Source organism: Calonectris borealis, chromosome 1, assembly GCF_964195595.1.
Source record: "Calonectris borealis chromosome 1, bCalBor7.hap1.2, whole genome shotgun sequence".
In the NCBI taxonomy this organism is placed as follows: domain Eukaryota; kingdom Metazoa; phylum Chordata; class Aves; order Procellariiformes; family Procellariidae; genus Calonectris; species Calonectris borealis.
In genome coordinates this window covers 160,097,515-160,117,572 of record NC_134312.1, presented here as the reverse complement: position 1 = coordinate 160,117,572, position 20,058 = coordinate 160,097,515, and the positions used below count along the sequence as shown (strand labels likewise).

Below are 20,058 nucleotides of genomic sequence, written 5' to 3'. Positions count from 1 at the left end.
CAAGGTCGTACAGATTTTGTGAGGCTCAGAAGGAGTAGTGAATAAGAAGGTATATTTATACTCATAGAAGATACACTAATGTGAAGGCTTTTTTATTTGTACGTATGCCACTAGGTAGCCGTGGAAGAAGAGGCGGCCCTTCTTGACATTTGCAGGACTGCAGCTGAGGTTACTAAGGGTGCACAAAAGGAAAAGTGGAGTATTTGTATAATAATAAAAAAGGAGAATTGTAGAATCACTGGTTTGCGGCTACAGCTCTGAAGCAAATCAAACCGCTGGTCTGGAGACAGCTGTTGGACAAACAGTGGAAAATGTGAAAAGATGAAAAAATTTCAAAAGCTCTTCTTTCTGTGATATACAGAGATATTTTCCTTCCACTCTTTATTTAATTTATTCAGGTCAATTTTTTTAAAGCTAAGAAACTGATTATGTTTTTCCTTTTGGGTGGGTGGGGGGAGTGTGAGTTGTTGGGTTTTTTGTTTTGTTTTGGTTTGGTTTGTTTGTTTGTTTTAAAAGAAGGGAGGCTTGTACCATCTATGAATCAAATTTGTGGAAAAGCATAATATTCAACATGTGACATACTGGTAACAAAACAAATCAGCCCAACAGGCTGCCCCAGAGAAGTGCTCGAGTCACCATCCCTGGAGGTATTAAAAGACGTGTAGATGTGGTGCTTAGGGACACGGTGTAGTGGTGGACTTGGCAGTGTTAGGTTTCTGGTCGGACTCGATGACCCTAAAGGTCTTTTCCAAATGATTCTATGATTCTATTCTATTCTAATTCACTAACTGCAGTTATTTTATTGCCTAATTAATTAAATGTGCATGCAAGTTTTACTTTGATACGCTATGTAGGTAGTTTTATTTAATACAAAAACTTTTTTCTTTTTAAGTGAATTTCAGCTTGCAGCTCAATGCAAGTCAAAAATAAAAACCCAATCCATATCTCAGCAACAAATCTCTTCCACCATTTTCTAATATAATAAAAGGTAAGAAAATAGAAACCAAAACAGAATACCAAATCAAACAAAGAACTATGAACAGATGTATATAATTACTTCAGTCCCACTGAGGCGTATCACTTCTGTTTAGAAATTAGTACTGAGTTTACCATAGAAAAAGATAAAAGTCACAGCTCATCATGAAAAGAAAACTAATGAGTTATTTCAACTGTCCTCGTCTTGATTTTTGTTATCCAAGACAGACTTGCGAAGTCTGCAATGAAATCTGAAACACACCTCATCTCCTTCTTCATCAACTGGGAAAGCATCCTTATCTCAAAGTAAATACATTTACTGGCCTGCTATCTTCTACACAGATGAAACAAATACATATTCTGGGGGCATCCAAAAAAGGCTGAAATGGCACCCAGCAAGGCACTGGAATAATTGCTTTCAGATCCAGAAGGCATACTGACCAGAATCTCAAATATCCTCCTGCCTGGCAGAGTCAAAGATAAGCAAGAAGACAAGAAATTCCCAGTTTGTTTGTTTTTGTCCTGTAAGGATGTGTTGAATGAAATGTTTGCTTTCAGGTAAGGAGTGGTGTGGTCTCTGATGCAGAAACAGATTCTGTAGTCTGATGCAAAATTTAACACGGGTCTGCATTTACTGAAGAACAAAGAAAACCAGCTATGCAAGCCCTTAAATCTTCTCCTGGAGCCACAAGAGGCTCACACGAAATACTGGTGGAAATAATTCCATATCTCTACTTAAATATATATTTGCAATGGCAAAAAAAGCTATTTTAGTTTTACGATGGCATATAGAATTTACTCTAATTGAAGGTCTCCTTGGCAGTGTCCAGGATCCCTGGAAGGAAGCCTTAATGAAAGGCATCTTAAACCAGAGGTCTGGCTGTAATATGAAATACATTATATAATATTCATCTAAATTATACAGACATTTATATGAGACAGAATTATTTACAAATAAAATATTTATATAAGTGAAAATAGCCTTTTACATACTGTGCAACCTCTTTTCAGTGACCTTTGAGAAGGAATTTCTATTACTAACATGATAAAGGAAGAAGAACAGAACCAAGTACTGGAAGTAAATGAGAAGGGGAATAATATGCAGTATGATTCTGAATGCAAAAAAGCCAGACCAACGTCATTAAAACAACCTCCTTTGACAAGGGTAACGCAATGGACTTGGAGTCAAGTAAAATACTTTATTTAATATGCAGTGAAAATATCTCCAGACCAAGTCATAGTGAAGAACTGTATATGAATAAGGAGTTAGTTAAGGGAAGATTATAATGGACTATTAAAATAAGGAGTAATAAGCATAGACAGAAGTTACTGGTCGTATTCCTCAGGAATCGATGAGGATTTATTTATTAGTGGTCTTGCTATGGCAAGTGGTTGTGTGCCTACCACATCTGTGCATGATGCCTCCTGAGGAGGACTGGTTCATGCTACAGACATATTAGATGGACTATGAACTGTTTAATTGAATTAAGATGGCTTTTAATGATACAAGGTGCAGAAATATATGCTTAGGAACCACTGACAAGAACTTCTGGGGACTCATTACTTGAGGGCAATGAAGGAATCATAGAATATCGAAAGTTGGAAGGGACCCATAAGGATCATCGAGTCCAACTCCCTGCTCCTCACAGGACTACCTAAAACTAAACCATGTAACTAAGAGCATCGCCCAGATGCTCCTTGAACTCTGACAGGCTTGGTGCCGTGATCACTTCCCTGGGGAGCCTGCTCCAGTGACCAACCACCCTCTCTTGGTGAAGAGCCTTTTTCGAATGTCCAACCTGAACTTCACCCAACGCAGATTCATTCCACTTCCTCCTGTCCTATTGCTGGTCACCAGAGAGAGGAGATCATAGAATCACAGAATCATTTAGGTTGCAAAAGACCTTTAAGATCATCAAGTCCAACCATAAACCTAACACTGCCAAGTCCACCACTAAACCATGTCCCCAAGCACCACATCTACACGTCTTAAATACCTCTGGGGATGCTGACTCAACCACTTCCCTGGGCAGCCTGTTCCAATGCTTGATAACCCTTTCAGTGAAGAAATTTTTCCTCATATCCAATCTAAACCTCCCCTGGTGCAACTTGAGGCCATTGCCTCTCATCCTATCACTTGCTACTTGGGAAAAGAGACCAACACCCACCTCGCTACAACCTCCTTTCAGGTAGTTGTAGAGAGCGGTAAGGTCTCCCCTCAGCCTCCTTTTCTCCAGGCTAAACAACCCCAGTTCCCTCAGCCGCTCCTCATAGGACTTGTTCTCTAGAACCTTTACCAGCTTTGTTGCCCTTCTTTGGACATGCAAGATCAGCACCTCCCCCTCCAGGGCCCCCCTTGAGGAAGTTGTAGCCTGCGATGAGGTCACCCCTCAGCCTTCTCTTCTCCAAGCTGAACAAACCAAGTGACCTCAGCCGCTCCTCCTAAGTCTTGTCCTCAAGGCCTTTTACCATCTTGGTTGCCCTCCTCTGGACACACTCTCATAGTTTGATGTCCTTCTTGTAGAGGTGCCCAAACTGCACGCAGTACTTAAGGTGGGGCTGCACCAGCGCGGTGTAGAGTGGGACAATCGCCTCCCTCGACCGACCAGCTATGCTGTGCTTGATGCATCTCAGGACACAGCTGGCCCTTTTGGCTGCCAGGGCACACTGTGGACTCACAGTCAACTTGCCATCAACCCAAACTCCCAGATCTCTTTCTGTGGGCTGCCTTCCAGCCTCTCATCCCCCAATTTGTACATAAACCCAGGATTGCCCTGTCCCAGGTGGAGAATCTGGCACTTGCTCTTGTTAAACTTCATACGGTTGGTGATTGCCCAGCTCTCTAGTCTATCCAGATCTCTCTGTAAGGCCTCTCTACCCTCGTGGGAGTCCACAGCTCCTCCTGGTTTAGTATCATCGGCAAACTTACTTAATGTACATTCAATTCCTGTGTCCAGATAATTTATAAAAACATTAAAGAGCACTGGCCCTAAAATTGAGCCCTGGGGGACCCCACTGGTGACTGGCCACCAGCCTGATGTAACCCCATTTACTGTAACTCTTTGAGCCTGACCCAGTTGCTCACCCAATGTATTATGGACTTGTCTAGCTGTGTGCTGGACATTTTGTCCAGAAGGATACTGTGAGAGACAGTATCAAAAGCTTTGCTAAAATCCAAACCCACCACATCTACTAGCTTTCCTTGGTCAACTAGATGGGTGACCTTGTCACAAAAGGAAACACTTGTATATTTAGGTCGATCGCAGAATGACGAGTGAAAGAAGCCAAGCTATAGGCCAGAAGAAAATAATACTCAAGAAGAATAATGTATGTTTTGCAGTCCTCAGAAATTCACATGCTCATTTTCCAACCATTCCCATTCAGAGATTTCCCTCTTTTCACATGAATGAGTGCACGGATGTTGGAAGTAAATACCAGCGCAGGACATTGTCCTCATCAGCTCCAAGAGGCACCGGTGCCAGCCACCAAGATGACATGGTTGTAAGAGGGCAGCACAGCTGGAACAAGTATTTCAAGGAAACACTGGAGACATCACAAAAGGCACCAGTAAAATCTCATTCAGAAAAATCGCAAAAAAGTGACCTCATCTGTACTCAGAAACATCAATGAAAGGTTCAACAAGTGCGCAAATGGAAAAGTTGTTCGTTTCTTCGTTTCCTTGATCAGTCTATTTTATAGGGTTCAAAATAAAGAGATGGAATGGCTTAGACTTGCAAATACAGACTTTTTTTTTTCCCCCCCCAGTTGTGCGAGTTGCATTATCTTAGGACAAGCTCCTATTACTTCTTTTTCTGCAGTTATGGATGTCTGATTTAATGATTTGAAGGTGGTCCTATGCACCTAAAAGTTTCGTATTTTCCAGCGCCAGGTAATTTTGTGAAGGATTTTACTTCTACAAACCAGGTGGTTTCCATCTGCAATATGTTCCTGCATCATGACAGCATATAAAGTAGCTGAAAAAGCATTTCTTTTTTTGACAAAAACAGCATTCCACGGACGTAAGTCTTCAAAGTTACTTTGAGTGCATGTTAGAGCAAACTCATGTATCTTAAGGCACTCAAATACCTAGGAGAGTGTCCAACTACACCTATCCATCAATCTAGACTTTGTGTTGGGAAAAGAGGCACGGAGGGCAGACAAGGCAATATTACAATATAAAATGTTCTGAATGCCTCAATCTAGATCTTAAGATGTAGCAAACTTAGGGCTGGAGCAGATCCCAAGCACAGGTGATTAAGCCTCAAGTATAAATTAGCTTATCCCCTGACTAGCTTTAATATCTCCCCACAAGAGCCTCCTCACACACCCCAAACATGGGACAAAATTATGAGAAAAGAGCATGGCTAACCTGGCTACATTAGTAGTCCACAGAGCAGACCAAAGGGGATGCACAGATTTCAGCATGAAAAGAGTAACTGCCAAACTAGTATCCACTGTCTATACCATGGGACATGAGGCAGAAGTGACAATGGAAAGACTGTATTAATCCTTTTCCAGGGTTTGCTCTGGAAATGTGAAAACAATTCACACCCGCTGCAATGGGTTTTATTTTATTTCTGTGCTTTATTGGGATCCCACCTTTCGAGATAGATCCCAAATACCCAGTAGTATGTAGCGTATCCTCCAATTCCCTTCCTTATACTTCACTTTTTCCAATTTCAGTGTCAGTGAACAGGATAAGAAGGACAGGAAGAGCAAGTCCTAAAACTTCTCTATCCTTTTAAGTGAAAACTTTCTCTTGCGTTGGGATCAACTGACATTTTCAACATACACCTCCTCTCAGCACAAACTGATATATGATATAAAACCAACTGCTCTTCTTGTTAGCAACTTTCTTCCTAGTTTAAAGTAAATTTATACCCACCATTTATAATTTATTTTTATGCCACAACTAAATACCATGGAGAAGTCAGCACTATGCTTTTAAAAACAGACTGCTTCCACTGAAAGGTCTTGGCTATAGCAACCATGGCCTGCGAGTTTCAAGAGGTAGTTCTGGGTGAACACTTGTTCAAATACATTTCACAATGGAAAGCTGAAATAAGAAGGGATGATTTTACAGATTAACCACATATCATATTGTTGGATGACGTTAACTGAAAATTTTAAAGATAAGCATTATCCATATAATGTTAAAAATGCACAAAACATTATTAAATAACTGCTTAGTCCAAGTTGGCAGTAGAAAGTTACATTTCAGCTCTTGAACAAATCAATCACTGCCACTCCCAATGCCACTCCCCCCGCCCAAATATCACGTAGTACAGCAGTCTCTGGTAACTCCCAATCCCCAAATACAGGAATATATTATTATTCTGAACACCATTTGTCCCAGATTTGACAGACAGTATCTAGGGACATTTGGAAATCTCAATTGATTTTACTTCTGCATTCTTTAAGCAAATAATCACTTACTGATGCTAATTAACTAAAGAAAAATTAAACAATATAATTAGAGGGTTACACTAGATGCAAATCAAGAAACAGTGTATTACTTACGACATAGGAAGAGAAACCATACAAGAATTTAATTTTGTCTTTTTGATATGGCTTAAAAAGACAGGTGATGAACAAATCACTTCTGATTTTCAACATGTGAACATTTCTTTTAAAACAGATAACTCAAATTATTGTCAAATGACAAACCTTCACCGGTGCACTGTTTACTCCACAATAACTATCAATTAATAAAGGCAAGCTTCTGAATACACAATGCATTACATTTTTTACTTTCAACACCTGGTGTCACCAGAATAACGCCGTATATTTCTAAAATGCTCTGCAGTTGTGTGTGCTTTGATTTTAGGGCAGTAATACTTCAAAAGAAGTGGAACCATAGAAAATTATGGGAAGCGATGCACATAGACAGTTTTTGTGGTTAAATGATACATTATCAGTTAACTGACCATGACAGGTCATTTTAAAAATGAAGCTCAAGGTGTCTAAAAGCCTTCGTCCCGTAGTCAAGGTCAGAAAAGGCCTGAAGCAAAGTGAAAATTCTGCTGTATCCCCATATTTTGAGCAAACTAAATCCTACACCTGTTTTGCAAAAAGGCTTTAACTGGTGACTTCTGCTACACCAGAATTTAGCTAATTGCAATCAATTTTTGTACTGGCTAATCACTACTTTTCTGTCTAGTCTAGGGCTGTATTAATTGGTTATTATGACAGTTCCACTGAGAATAGACAGAGGGCAGCGATTTTGATTGATTATTGTTTGGAACTCCTTGGATCTCCAAGATACTAAATAAAAAATTAAATATCAAAGAAGATTTAATTAAATCTCAGTCCCTCCTTCCTTCCACTCTAGCAGCAAGACAGAGCCAATAAAAAATTGACAAATTCATGGAAAATACAAAGAGAGTCAGAATTGGTGACTCTGTATTTCATTAAAATAATGAGAAAGTACATGCACTTATTTGCTTTAAACTTTAGATCATGGGCATAAGAGAATGAAAGCTTTCTCAGTTTTTGATGCTTATTTCAAAACCCAAACGGAATTATGGCAGGCAGTTAGATCACCTGGTATAAAATTTAAGTTGTGCTATGTTTTTTTTTAAATAATAGTTTTTCACATAAATTACCGAAAGAATTCTGAAGCTTGTTATACAAGGAAGACTGAAAATACTGTGTTATAACGAATGCAATACTTTAGAGACTTCAGAACCTTTTGATTCTATTTTTGGAAGAAAATTCTGTATCGGAAAACAGAGGAAGATGTGGTCAAGATATTTGTAATTCATTTTGTAAAAACATATTCAGACTGATACTTCCCTTCCATTAATTACATGAGTTTTCTACAGCAGACTTTCCAGAAGTCATACTGTCTTTCAACATTTTTTCAGTAAGATATAGGGACTTCTATTAGGTATGGGGTTTTCAGGTTTTAGTCTAACCATTGTGGGTTTTAAAGCTAGAACAAAAAGGCTAACACTGATACAGGAATTATTTTCAGGTGAACACATATCTAGGATCCATAGACAATGTTTGGAGGAGATCCCTATGCTCCAGCAAGGCACTTACTAGGTCTCAACTGATTTGTGGGGCTGGCTTTTTGATCACAGAAGATCAAATCACCTAAAAGGAAGATAGGCAAGCAACGCAACCTTGAATACTGCTATCAAGTAACATAAACCCACATACAGAAGAAGGAAAAAAAAAAAGTCATGGAAAGCAGAAAAAAAGCTGAAGCCTGAGAAGAGGGATGCTGAGTCATTAATAAAAAGAAGCTTTTTTCCCAGCTGCTTGATGTTAACATAAACAAATAGTTTTTAAAAGAGACTACCTAAGTCTGGTGGGCTTACGGAGTTAGACAGGTTTTACATGCACGATTTATTTAGTATACCACCACCACTTGTTCTCTCCAGCTTCTTCAGCATTTCAAACAAAAAAACCCCAACAACAAAAAAATAAACCAAACAAACACCAGAAGGTTTCTGTAAAACAAAGTGTCAATTATTTTAGGACTCCCTAGTCCCTCATCCCTTTTTAGAAGGGAAAAATACAAAAAACCCCGAGTCTTAAAGGACCCCTTTCTCCCATTTTCTCCCGAAAGATACAAGCATTCAGTGGTCACTGAATCAGGATGTTCTTAAACTTCCCCTGAACAGGAGCAGAAGTACAACTGGTGAACTAATACACAGGTCAAAAAGGTTTGTCCAGAGCTGCTCAGCAGAGTAGCCTGACATCTCCTGCCCGACCTGCGCTCCGTGGGAGAGGCTGAGCAGCCCAAACTGCCTGGGTGAGGCTGATCAGGAAAAGACTGCCAAGACAGACCTAGGAGACACCACTTGGATGGAGACACCCACTATTTCCAACATCAGATCCTATGGAAGAAAGAAGAGATGCAGACCTTCTAGTAATAAAACCTAATATTTAGAATACACACAGAGGTAGCTTCCTATCTCTACAGCTGGTAGAATGTGCGGATGCTGAAAAGCAATTATCTGTCTTGATCTATACTAGTCATTTATCTCGACCTTGGTAGAACTTTTGACATTGTTGCTCATGATATTCCCACAAGCAAGCTAGAAAAACATCATTTAACAAAAACTGTTGGTACTTAGGTAAAAAACTGTTTAGAAAGACGATTTAATATGATTCAGAGGTTCATCTCAAACTGGATGTATGTACAAAATTTGTTACACTCATTCCAGTAGCAGGGAAATACTGGTAATAAAAATACTCAAAGATGTGAAAGATGCAGGTAATGCCACAACGCAAAAGGCTGTGCACGAAGCTAACGAGACAGTTGCAAGCCCCTGCACAACTGCTGCTCTGCAGCAGCCATTCAAGCAAAGCCAGTGCAGAGTTCTAAGATTAGCCAGGAAAAAGCAACTGCATAAACAAAATCTGGGGAAAGATTAGCTTAACAGCAGTTCTGCAGAAAGAGATTTGGCAGTTATAATGAGCATGAACTCAACATGAGTCAACAGTGCGGTACTCTTGGAAAAAAACATCCTGATGTTTATGTACAAACAAGTATATCACTAGCAAGACGTGAACATTACCTCCTGCTCTGATCTGGTCACAAATTGAGTAGTATGTCCAGCTTTGGGCAACCGTACTTCTAGAGAAATGTGATGAGGTAGGTAGGTAGAAGAGAGCGAGCAATCATAGGTCAAGAAACCACAACCTATAGAGGAAAAAAGAGACTGTACTGTCTCTTATTTTAGAGAAATCACTTATTTTATAGAAAACAGGTACCTTTAAGTATATGAAAGCATACCGTAATAGAAAAAGAGAGGCAGTAAGCTTTTTTCCACGTCTACTTGGACAGAAGACCCAATGAGCTTAAATTCCAAAGATGAACATGAGGAAATACTGGTAAGCACAGTGCCTAGGAAGAGCCTAGACCATCCAGGAAGGCTGGGAATCTTTCATTGCTGACTATCCTCAACAGCAAGTCAGTCAAAACTCTTTATTTTTACCAGAAATAAAACGATTACTGCCAAACTTGCCTTTTGCCAAGGAACTGGATGAGACAATCTCTCAGCTCTCCTTTAAAAAGTAAAAATAAAAGGCAGTTTGATTCATGTGCTATGCATGGAAAGAGTCACGGAGATGCTAGACTCATGGAGACTGCAAGAGACTGATTCTGTGGTCCAGTCATTAGATTCCTGCTACCTCAAGAAGCGATTTCTAGATCCCACTCCCTGCCTGTTTATAGATGCAATTATGCAATTACTTCATTTAATGAATTATGCAATTACTTCATTTTGGAGGTTTTTTCCCCAAACAGCAATAACCCTGAAAAGGGAGAATGAAATGTTGGACTCCCACCCATTCCCGCTCCATATAGTGCCTCCCAAATACACTCAGTTTTCACATCACAGATGAGACATTTTAAATCCCAAGAAGTTCTGAAATAACTGCTATTTATTAGCGATTTTAAAAATGTAATTATATTTTGTTTATAGGCACACGCTTTATTTGTCCTATTGATAGCAAGCTGGTGAGATAAATCACTTTGATACAGAATAACTGAAAATCCATACTTTCATGCAGTTTTCCTCCAAGCTGTCGATGTGGCAACTGTAGACAAGATAGACCACTATTTTTCTAGACATACAGGAACAATCTTTGGGCCTGTGTGAGCCTCATGAGGTTCAACAAGGCCAAGTGCAAGGTCCTGTACCTGGGTCGGGCATTCACCGGTATCGATACAGGCTGGGGCAGCCCTGATGAGAAGGACTTGGGGGTACTGGTGGATGAAAAGCTGGACATGAGCCTGCAATGTGTGCTCGCAACCCAGAAGGCCAACCGTATCCTGGGCTGCATCAAAAGAAGCGTGGCCAGCAGGTCGAGGGAGGTGACTCTGCCCCCCTCCTCTGCTCTGGTGAGACCCCACCTGGAGTCCTGCATCCAGCTCTGGAGCCCTCAGCATAAGGAAGACATGGACCTGCTGGAACGGGTCCAGAGGAAGGCCACAAAAATGATCAGGGGGATGGAATGCCTCTCCTATGAAGAAAGGCTGAGAGAGTTGGGGTTGTTCAGCCTGGAGAAGAGAAGGCTTCAGGGAGACCTTATTGTGGCCTATCAGTACTTAAGGGGGGCTTGTAAGAAAGATGGCAGCAAACTTTTTAGCAAGGCCTGTTGCGACAGGACAAGGGGGAATGGTTTTAAACTAAAAGAGGGTAGATTTAGACTAGATATAAGGAAGAAATTTTTTACCATGAGGGTGGTGAGACGCTGGCACAGGCTGCCCAGAGAGGTGGTAGATGCCCCATCCCTGGAAACATTCAAGGTCAGGTTGGACGGGGCTCTGAGCAACCTGATCTAGTTGAAGATGTCCCTGCCCATGGCAGGGGAGTTGGACTAGATGACCTTTAGAGGTCCCTTCCAACCCAAACCATTCCATGATTCTAATCTTGCAGCTCAGATAACATGCCACAAAAGTTACACCTGCAGCAGTGCTGCCCTCAACACAGAAATAATCAGAGTTGGGATCCAAGAAGAGCTGTCTAAGCAAATACTAAACTTGTGCATGCTGTTAATGCTGCGGAGTTTTACAGATCACAAAAGTACAAGATTACTGGGGAGTTTATTCCTGCTAAAAGATAAAATCATTAATTTTAAGACTCTCTGCTCCACTGTCACTGAAAATATTTCCTAACACTTTTCCCTAAAGACACTCCCAAAGCATCACTACTACCTTAAGTAAAAATCCAGCTGATAATGTAGTTGGGCTGATGGGCTTACTGGGCTAGCGTAGAGAACTGGAGTGGGGCGTGGGGGAATGTCAAAGAAATAATCCATCCCATATATAATCTCAAAAAACAGGCCAACAGATTCATTTTTGACCTGTCTGATGTGAAACCAAATTACCTGATTTGGCAGGGTCATGAAAGGCAAATTATCCTAAAGGCAGTATCATCTGCTCCTTCCTTCTCGTATCGTACCTACCAGATCAAGTGTCTGCTGCACCACTCTGCTGACCCTGCTTCAAATCAAGTTACATGAACATTGATGGTCAACCACAAAAAAAACCCCTAAAACATATTTGATGAACTTAGAATTGAAAGGTCAGGTGTGGACTTTATAATTCTTTAAGTCTGTCATAAGATTTAGAGCACAAAGTTCTTATATCTATAAGATATAACTATAATTAACAAGATTCAAAACTGAAATGGATCACCGTGTCAATGAATAAACACTTTCTGTATTCATAATATGACTGTGATAATAATATACCTGTGCTAAATGCAGCCAAATTATACAGCATAGTTGAGTTTTCACCTAAACCAACAATGAAACGGAAGTTACAGATAACATATAGACTACAATTTGACAAATTAAAGAGATTAAATCATTGTTTTGATATATACAAATTAGGAAAAAACACTTCTCTGCATTAGTAAGTTCATCATGTACAAAATTAAAGGCACTTGATGCAGTAAACTGTCATTAAGCATACTTAATTAAAAGATATAGTAACTACTAGCAGTAAAAGAACAGACTAGATGAGCAGATGGATCCAGATATATTTTGACCTAAATTTCTTGATATTTCGACAAGATAAATAAAGGTAAATATAAACAAGAATAGAAGGGAGAGGAAAAAACAGCCAGCCAGTATATCTCATTAAGAAGCCCCATACTAGAAAGACGAAAAAACACCAACAACCTCTTTTCCCTCTTGACTGCACCTGTTTGTCCTCTCCAAGATGTTTTGTTGCTGCTAAGCAGATTTCCTAAAGCTTCACATAACTACATAAATAATCACATTACTGAGAAATTTATTATGTCTGGAACGACAATCATCAAATAATGCCCACTGCCTTAGGACAGTTTAATAAAAAGAAATAAATCATTAACCTAAAATATAATTTAAGTCTCTTAAATGTTGATTTTCTTTTATGCACATTCTCTCTTGAATTTGACTCCTGTCAGAGATAACAGTTAAGAGAACAGGTTTCTACGTACAGAGTCCACAGAAGGCAGAGATTCTTCTTTCTGAGCCCTTCATATCACCTTCCCCGAAGACACTCTTCCCAACTAAAGTTCCTAAGCATATAACTTTGTGTTACTTTTCATGTTTGAAACGAGCTTCAAAAAGCTTTAGTAGGATTTGGCCAGTGGCTGGATTCGTATTCTGAAAGTTTTCATAGCCGGTATATTTGAACTACATCACAGCAAGCACTGCAACCTTGGAGCAGGTTAGTGGTTTGATGTGTGAAACGTGTACATGTATAAGTGTCCTGCTGGGATTTACTCCCTATGTAATTTTCAGCTAAGGCAAAATTAAGCCTGGGGCTCCACTCCACAAATTGCGTTGAAACATTTCTCTCATTCATATAGTTTCTCAGTTATTTATACATTTTCCTAATATAAAGTAGTGCAATCCCGTCTAAATTTGATTTAGTTATTCTCCTATGCCCACCTCCAAGTGTAATACTTACCAAACAGTATCTCCACACCTCACAGGCAACACAAGACAAAGCAGTAGTTAGCGTTGTGCAAAGTGATGTCGTTTTAAAGCACTGCTTCAAAGTACACGTTGCCGCACTCCATACACGTGCTATACCCCATCCCCTTTCAGTGAACGTATTATGCAACACTGAGCTCAGATGCTCGCTTACTCATTCTACAGAAAATCTAAGTTCTGGTGGCTTCACTAAACTATAGCCTCAAAGAAAATCAATAGCAATTGATATACACTCTTGAACATATTTAAATGCTGACATTCACTCCAAGATTACATTTTCCACCTAGTGATCTCTAGTAATCTTTTCCCCTCACTTTTCTAATCTCTGTAGGGTTGTCGCATCCTCTTTAGAGTTCTTTCTTTGCCCGGAATAAGTTTGGGCTTAAGTTGTTCTTCAAACCACAATCTCCCTTGAGCACCTGCACAGACATACAGTCAGGGGAATAAGGAAACCTAATGCCTATATCCTTCTTCTACTCCTATCTATAAATCCAAGACCATCACATCTCAGCTGACAACCATGGCAAGTAATTTTTTTTCCCCATCCCTCATCCCTCATCTGTACCCAACTGCTGTTGCTTAAAACTCTTTTCTTTGGTTGCCTCCAGTTTTTCCATCCACATATTCCGGTAACATCTCTGAACAAGTCCTATTGTGAGCATAAATCTGATCTCAACAATAAAAAAATCTATATCAAATAATTTTCTCTTCAATTTGTTACTATGGATGATTATTTTATTAATCCCTTTCTCCAGCCTCCTTACATTTCTCTTCCTTTCCCATGAGATTTTCACAAAACCCATGAAGGATTCCCATTTTTCCCTAGACTGAAACACTGACAAGAACCTGCTGCCTCACTGTAGAACCACGTCCTCTCAGTCCAGGTGAACTGGGTTGGGTGAATCCAGACGAGAGAGCATATTTTGGCCCTCATTCAACGTTTCACCAGTGTACAGCCCCATAACCCTTTCAGCACAGGGAAATAAATAAAAACCGTAGGCCAGAAAAACGTCATCACAAAAGGGAAGCAGGAGTTACACAAAAGGACAAACAGAAGGCTGGTGCCTAGCAGCATGGAGATGGACTGCACGGGGAAGAGCAACCACACAATCTCTTACAAGCTAAAATTAGAGAGATCCCAAAGAAGGGGCCAATATCCCTTCACTGGACACCTGTAAAGATGCTGACAGAACCAGTTACTTTACTGGGCAACATCTTCCAACTGCACTTCTGGACTTGCAAACCACTTGGGCCTCCAAGTTTGCTTTCTTGCGATACTTGTACCTTCTAGTTAAGGAATTGCAACTATAGATGCTAAGTCAATGATTAAACAGCCTTGAACACTTCCTTTCAAGCTTGAAGCACACGCTATGTGCTACCAGAGTCTGAAATATTTTGTTCCAGCACTTGCAGTGAATTGCAGGTCATGCAATTAGTTAAATTTAGCTTAAAAAAGACAAAGCTAACAAAAGAGTTAATTAAAAGAGTGAAAGAATAAAAAGAAAATTAGTTAAAGACAAGAAGATTGTAACTTCAAGTGGGGCCCTTTATGCACTTTGGCCTATCTACCTACCATTTCCCTCTACATTAAAACAACCCGTAATTTCTTCTAATGAAGCTATTAGCTAATGGAATTCTGTCATAGCCTTACTCTCATATCACAACTAACATGAATCCCTTGTTCATCACTAGGTCTAAATGTCATTCAAAACCACCACAATGATCATTCTTCCAACACAAAACCAAAACAAGACCCTTATTTCTTGCTCGCTACTTACAGTCTCACTTCCAATACCATTCTTCTCAGCAATGTTTCAAAGAATATTCGTTTATTTCTATTTCCCTTCTAGCATTCAGCTTTTCACTGTATATGTAGACTGTGCCTCTCCTGATGGGAAATAATCTAACCTGCTACCTTTGATTTCTAGAGAAATTCACACATTCTGAGATCCAAGCAACAACAAAACTGTTATTTACAGAAGTTACAGTGGATAGAATCCATAGACATAATTAAAATTACATACTGATTTTAGTGCTGAAATTCAGTGTCTATACTGTAGCCTGTTTAATATGCAATTAAATAATAAACACTTGTGTTCAATGTAGAAGAATTCAGAACGAATGCTATTAATAATTTCTTATGAACTAGAGAGTAACTTAACTTTAATTTGCTGAAGTTCGGAATCTAGGCTGGTCACTCAGGCTTCACCAGTTGATGTAAAGAGATGTGAGCTGAATTTCTCACCACCAACTACAAATGAAACCTCACATTTCAAATGCAAGTCTCTCATCTAAAGAAGTAGATGAAAGAGGGGGGCAGTGGCGAGGTACAAACCCACAATTCTTATCAGAAACAATAAAACCTTAATTATTTAAAGTCCTGTACACAAACTGGACTGCCTACCAGAAGGCAAAATGTATCAAATGATGTATTTCACTAGGTATGTCGACAACTTTTAGTCCCTGTGATGCAGAAGGCAGCAGCAGAGGTACAGGCTGATACCCAGGATATGGAGAGACACAAGAGAAAAACTGTAGAAGATTGAGTCCAGGCAGCAAAAGGTATTTTGGAGAAAAGTCTTTTATACTATCATTTCATGAATTGTCCATGATGCTGTTACCAGAAAGTAACATAATGCCAACAAGTACTCCTGAGACTTGTGGAAAATGTAAGTAAACAGTGAGTGTTTTGGACCTGTGATGAGAAATGAACATCTACGTCTCCTTCCTCACTAGCAGGACAGCTAAAACCCCGACTGTTGCTGGAGAGCCAGGACTCAGACAGAAGCGAGCACAGCAGTCAAGATGATGCTGGCTGGGATCCATGTTTCCTCTGACATCTCAAAGATTTACCTTACTCATCCTTACCTTAAGACTCATGAATAAACCTTGCTGAACAAAGAAAGCAGCAAAGAAGGCGAGCACCCTGCACTGTATTAACGGGAGCACAACCAGCAGATAGAGGGAAGTGATGATCTCCCTTTACTTGACACTCATTAGACCACACCTACAATACTGCTCCCAGTTTTGGGCCCCCAAACACAGGGAAGACACTGATACATTGCAGTGAGTTCAGATGGTCATGGGGCGGGAGCACCTGCTTTGTGAAAACCAGCTCAGGAAACTGGGTTGTTCAACTTTGGAAGAGATGGCTTTGGGGTGACCTAATAGCAGTCTTCCCATACCTATGAGGAGGTTATCCAGAAGATACAGGTAGGCTCTTCACAGTGGTGCACATGGGAGTCGGAGAAACAACAGGTATAAACCAAGAGAGGCCCCAACTTGATTAAAGGAAAAAGGTTTTCATGATGCAGACAAACACTGAAGCAAGCTGCCCAGAGGGGTTGTGTGTAGTCTCTATCCCTGTAGGTTTTCAAGATGCATCAGATAAAGCCCTGAACAACCTGGTCTGCCCACACAGGTGACCCTGCTTTGAGTAAGCAGGTTGGACTAGAGACTCCTGAGGTCCCGTCCAACCTGAATTATACTACAATAAAAGTCGTGGGACTGTATCAGGCTAGACAAAATAAGTGGAAGGAAAGAAGAGAAATAAGACTTGTAATTACTCTGCTATTATTCGATAGCACATACACTGAAAATTGCAGTATTGTCCTAATACAGATACTCTCGCTGAAGCCTGGAGCAGGTGGCATGATCTCCCTCACAGTTACAGAGGCAACACACAGCACTGGAAAAAGGCAATGCTTCAGGGAAAAAGTAATTCTGCGTCGCCAAGAACTTCTGTCAGAACATCAGCAATGCGATGGTAACTCCGATTGTTAGTAAAGGACATGAGCAATTACAGTCAAAACACTGCAGAGAGAGGTGGTTATACAGGTAATTCCGAAGGAAAAAAGGTGTCTTGTAAGACAGAGAACTCAGGAGCGACAGTGATATTCAATATGTTTTCTCAAGATGTTAAGAGCAAATAGCTGACACACTTAAAGAAATTACAATGGCCAAAAATCTTAATGTTAAGGGCATTCTTGAAAAACACTGTAATGGTAAATCAATAGAATGTTATATTATCCTGATATAGTCTGTCCTTCTTTAGCGTTACTTTGGTTTTCGGAAGTGAGGAAAAGAGAGCTGTATCTGACATGGTCCATAAAATGTAATTAAACTTTTGGAATGAAAAAGAGCAGAAAATTCTAAATAGCTAAAGATTTTGATTTAAGAACAGTGATTTACTACTGCTTGAATAGTTCTATTTTTGAAGAAAAAAAGGTATTAAGCACACTCTAGAGAGACAGAACAAAAAAGGTATTACATTTGCAAACTCAATGACATGACTACATCTATCCATTTCCCTGTCTCTTATTAAATTATCTATGTAATACTTACCCTCTCGTCCAAATGCTGCAAAAAATACTTTGAAAGCTGGGAAAAAGAAAGGTAGCATCAGTTCATACAGAAAATGCATCCTATCATAGCATGTTAAGCATGCTTAAGCAGTTCATGTCACTTAAAATGTCATGCAAGTTTCACATTCAATTCTACTTAAATCAAAGAGAGTCACGAAAATTATTTGACGGGGTTCAAGTTCAAAGAGCATATTCTTTTAGAGCATGAGAAACGTACAAGACTTGAATAGGAAAAAAAAAGTACATTGCTCCAAAAAAGACATGACAAAACCTAAAGTGAAATGAAGTGTATTTTTTGCTATGAACAGTAACTATTAATGCTGCTTATGATTACACAGAAAAATAATTTGGCTAATCCACCAGAGAGTAAAAGTGTACCACAACTAGTAGCAGAAGGCAGGTGCCACAACATACCCCTGGAATTTACTCTCTTATTTCACTTCACGACACCCTCATGACTGCACCTTTGTGCCTATACCTACACTCACAAATTCAAAACATAGATCAGGCAGTCACGTAACCTCACTTCCCAAAAGTACCCCAAGAAGAACAAATGCAGCCACACGAACAGAAGCAGAGCAGGCAAAAATCGAGGTTACATCAGCAGTCAGGTGAAAGTAATTTTCAAGAGGAAACTCCTTTTGAAATAGGTAGTTGGGTTACTATTGGGAGTCATGAGAACGTATAGACAGAGTCAGAGGAATGTTGGTTGGAAGGGACCTTTGAAGGTCACCTAGCCCAGCCTCCCCCTCAGAGCAGGGCTAAAGCCAACACTAGACAACACTTTTTCAAGCGAAGTGGCTGTGCTTAGAGTAACAGTGGGTGGGAGAGACAGCAGGACGTCTGGTGCAAAACCAGGCCTGGTTTGTGCTCGGTGCTCTCTGGAGGCACCTAGCTTTCCACATCAAAAATCAGGTAAGGAAAGCATGAACTGACATGATGATCCTCTCCTAAGGATAAAAAGCAGACGCTGCAGTAAGTGAAGCATTCAAAACAATATTTCTGCCCTGAACTGATATGAGAAGATGATCAGCAAAAAACTCTGATCACACATATAAATTTTCTTTTGGTGACTTCTTTATAAGGAGGCAGATGACATGACAGACATCGACACCATGACCCATTCTCTTCTGTGAACGAGCAAAGCTTTGTACAATATTCCAGTGGTCTCAAAACAAACTCGTGAACAAGCTCAAAGAAACTTCTTGCAAAGCTGATGCAGGAACACCACAGTCATTTGGAAAGTGAGAGCCAACAGGCTGCAAGAACCCAAGCAAAATGAAGTACAACACACATATTAAGTAGTTAATATGTGTCAGCAATAAGGTGCAGATTTTAAAACATTAGCAAAGTATGGGAAATCCATTTTTTTGTTTAACATGTAACACCCTTGACAATTCAGGTTTCGAGACAGACGGTAACAGAGACATCTGTTCTGTTTAGCTTTTATTTACCAATGGCAATAGAATGCTGTTTACTTAGGTAAAAAGACATGTTAGTTTTCATATGACCTTGACAGCTATGATGGAGCAAGGGCAGATGAGTGCTAACTGAGGATACACACATTATACAGACACAGCCTAGGTTTTTAAGGCTTTTCTCAGGGGGAGGGGAGAAGAAAGATGGAAGTATGCCCATTTTTCACTCAGACGTGAAATTTAAAGCCTCTCTTAATGGCTTATGTCACACAATGAACAGTTTTAATTGTCAAGAAATTGCTTTTCCAGGTTGACTGCCTGCTTAAACGAGAGTATATAAAACAAGTCCACTCTTCACAGAGTTCTACATGAAACAACTTGGTCATGGAGATATTTATAGTTGTGCCTCTGTACATTAAGCTCTATATAGGTTGCTACCTTGATATTTTCAAAGCATGGCAAAAATTACAGAAGTAGCAAATTAAAAAGCCCTGAAGCAAAAAATGAGGAAGTTAATTGTCTGGAGTTAACACAGACACAGCTAAATGAACCTTAACTCAAAAGTAAAAGGTTTACATAACTCTAAAATGGAAAAGGATGCAGAAAAAGCAAGAAATGAAAATATAGTAAAATGAAATCCTTGGGAGGATAAAAAAGATTAAAAGATAAAAAAAAAAACCCAACCTGGTCCAAAGCAATGCAGGCAAAAAGATAAATGCTCTGAAGTGTTATCTTGTAAGGATATAGGTATCAACTGTCATAGCTTCTCTTCATCTATGATACCTGACCTATTTTCTTTCTGTTCTGCCTCTAGTTTAGATATTTGTTCTTCAAATCCACTTCACTAATCCCTA

The 20,058-nt window shown here is 39.7% G+C and overlaps 1 protein-coding gene across 1 annotated transcript in view; it reads right to left on the bottom strand.

Annotated features, from left to right (window-relative positions):
- Positions 1–20,058, bottom strand: part of GGACT (gamma-glutamylamine cyclotransferase) — a 32,899-nt gene that overhangs the window by 11,796 nt on the left and 1,045 nt on the right. The window lies entirely within an intron of this gene.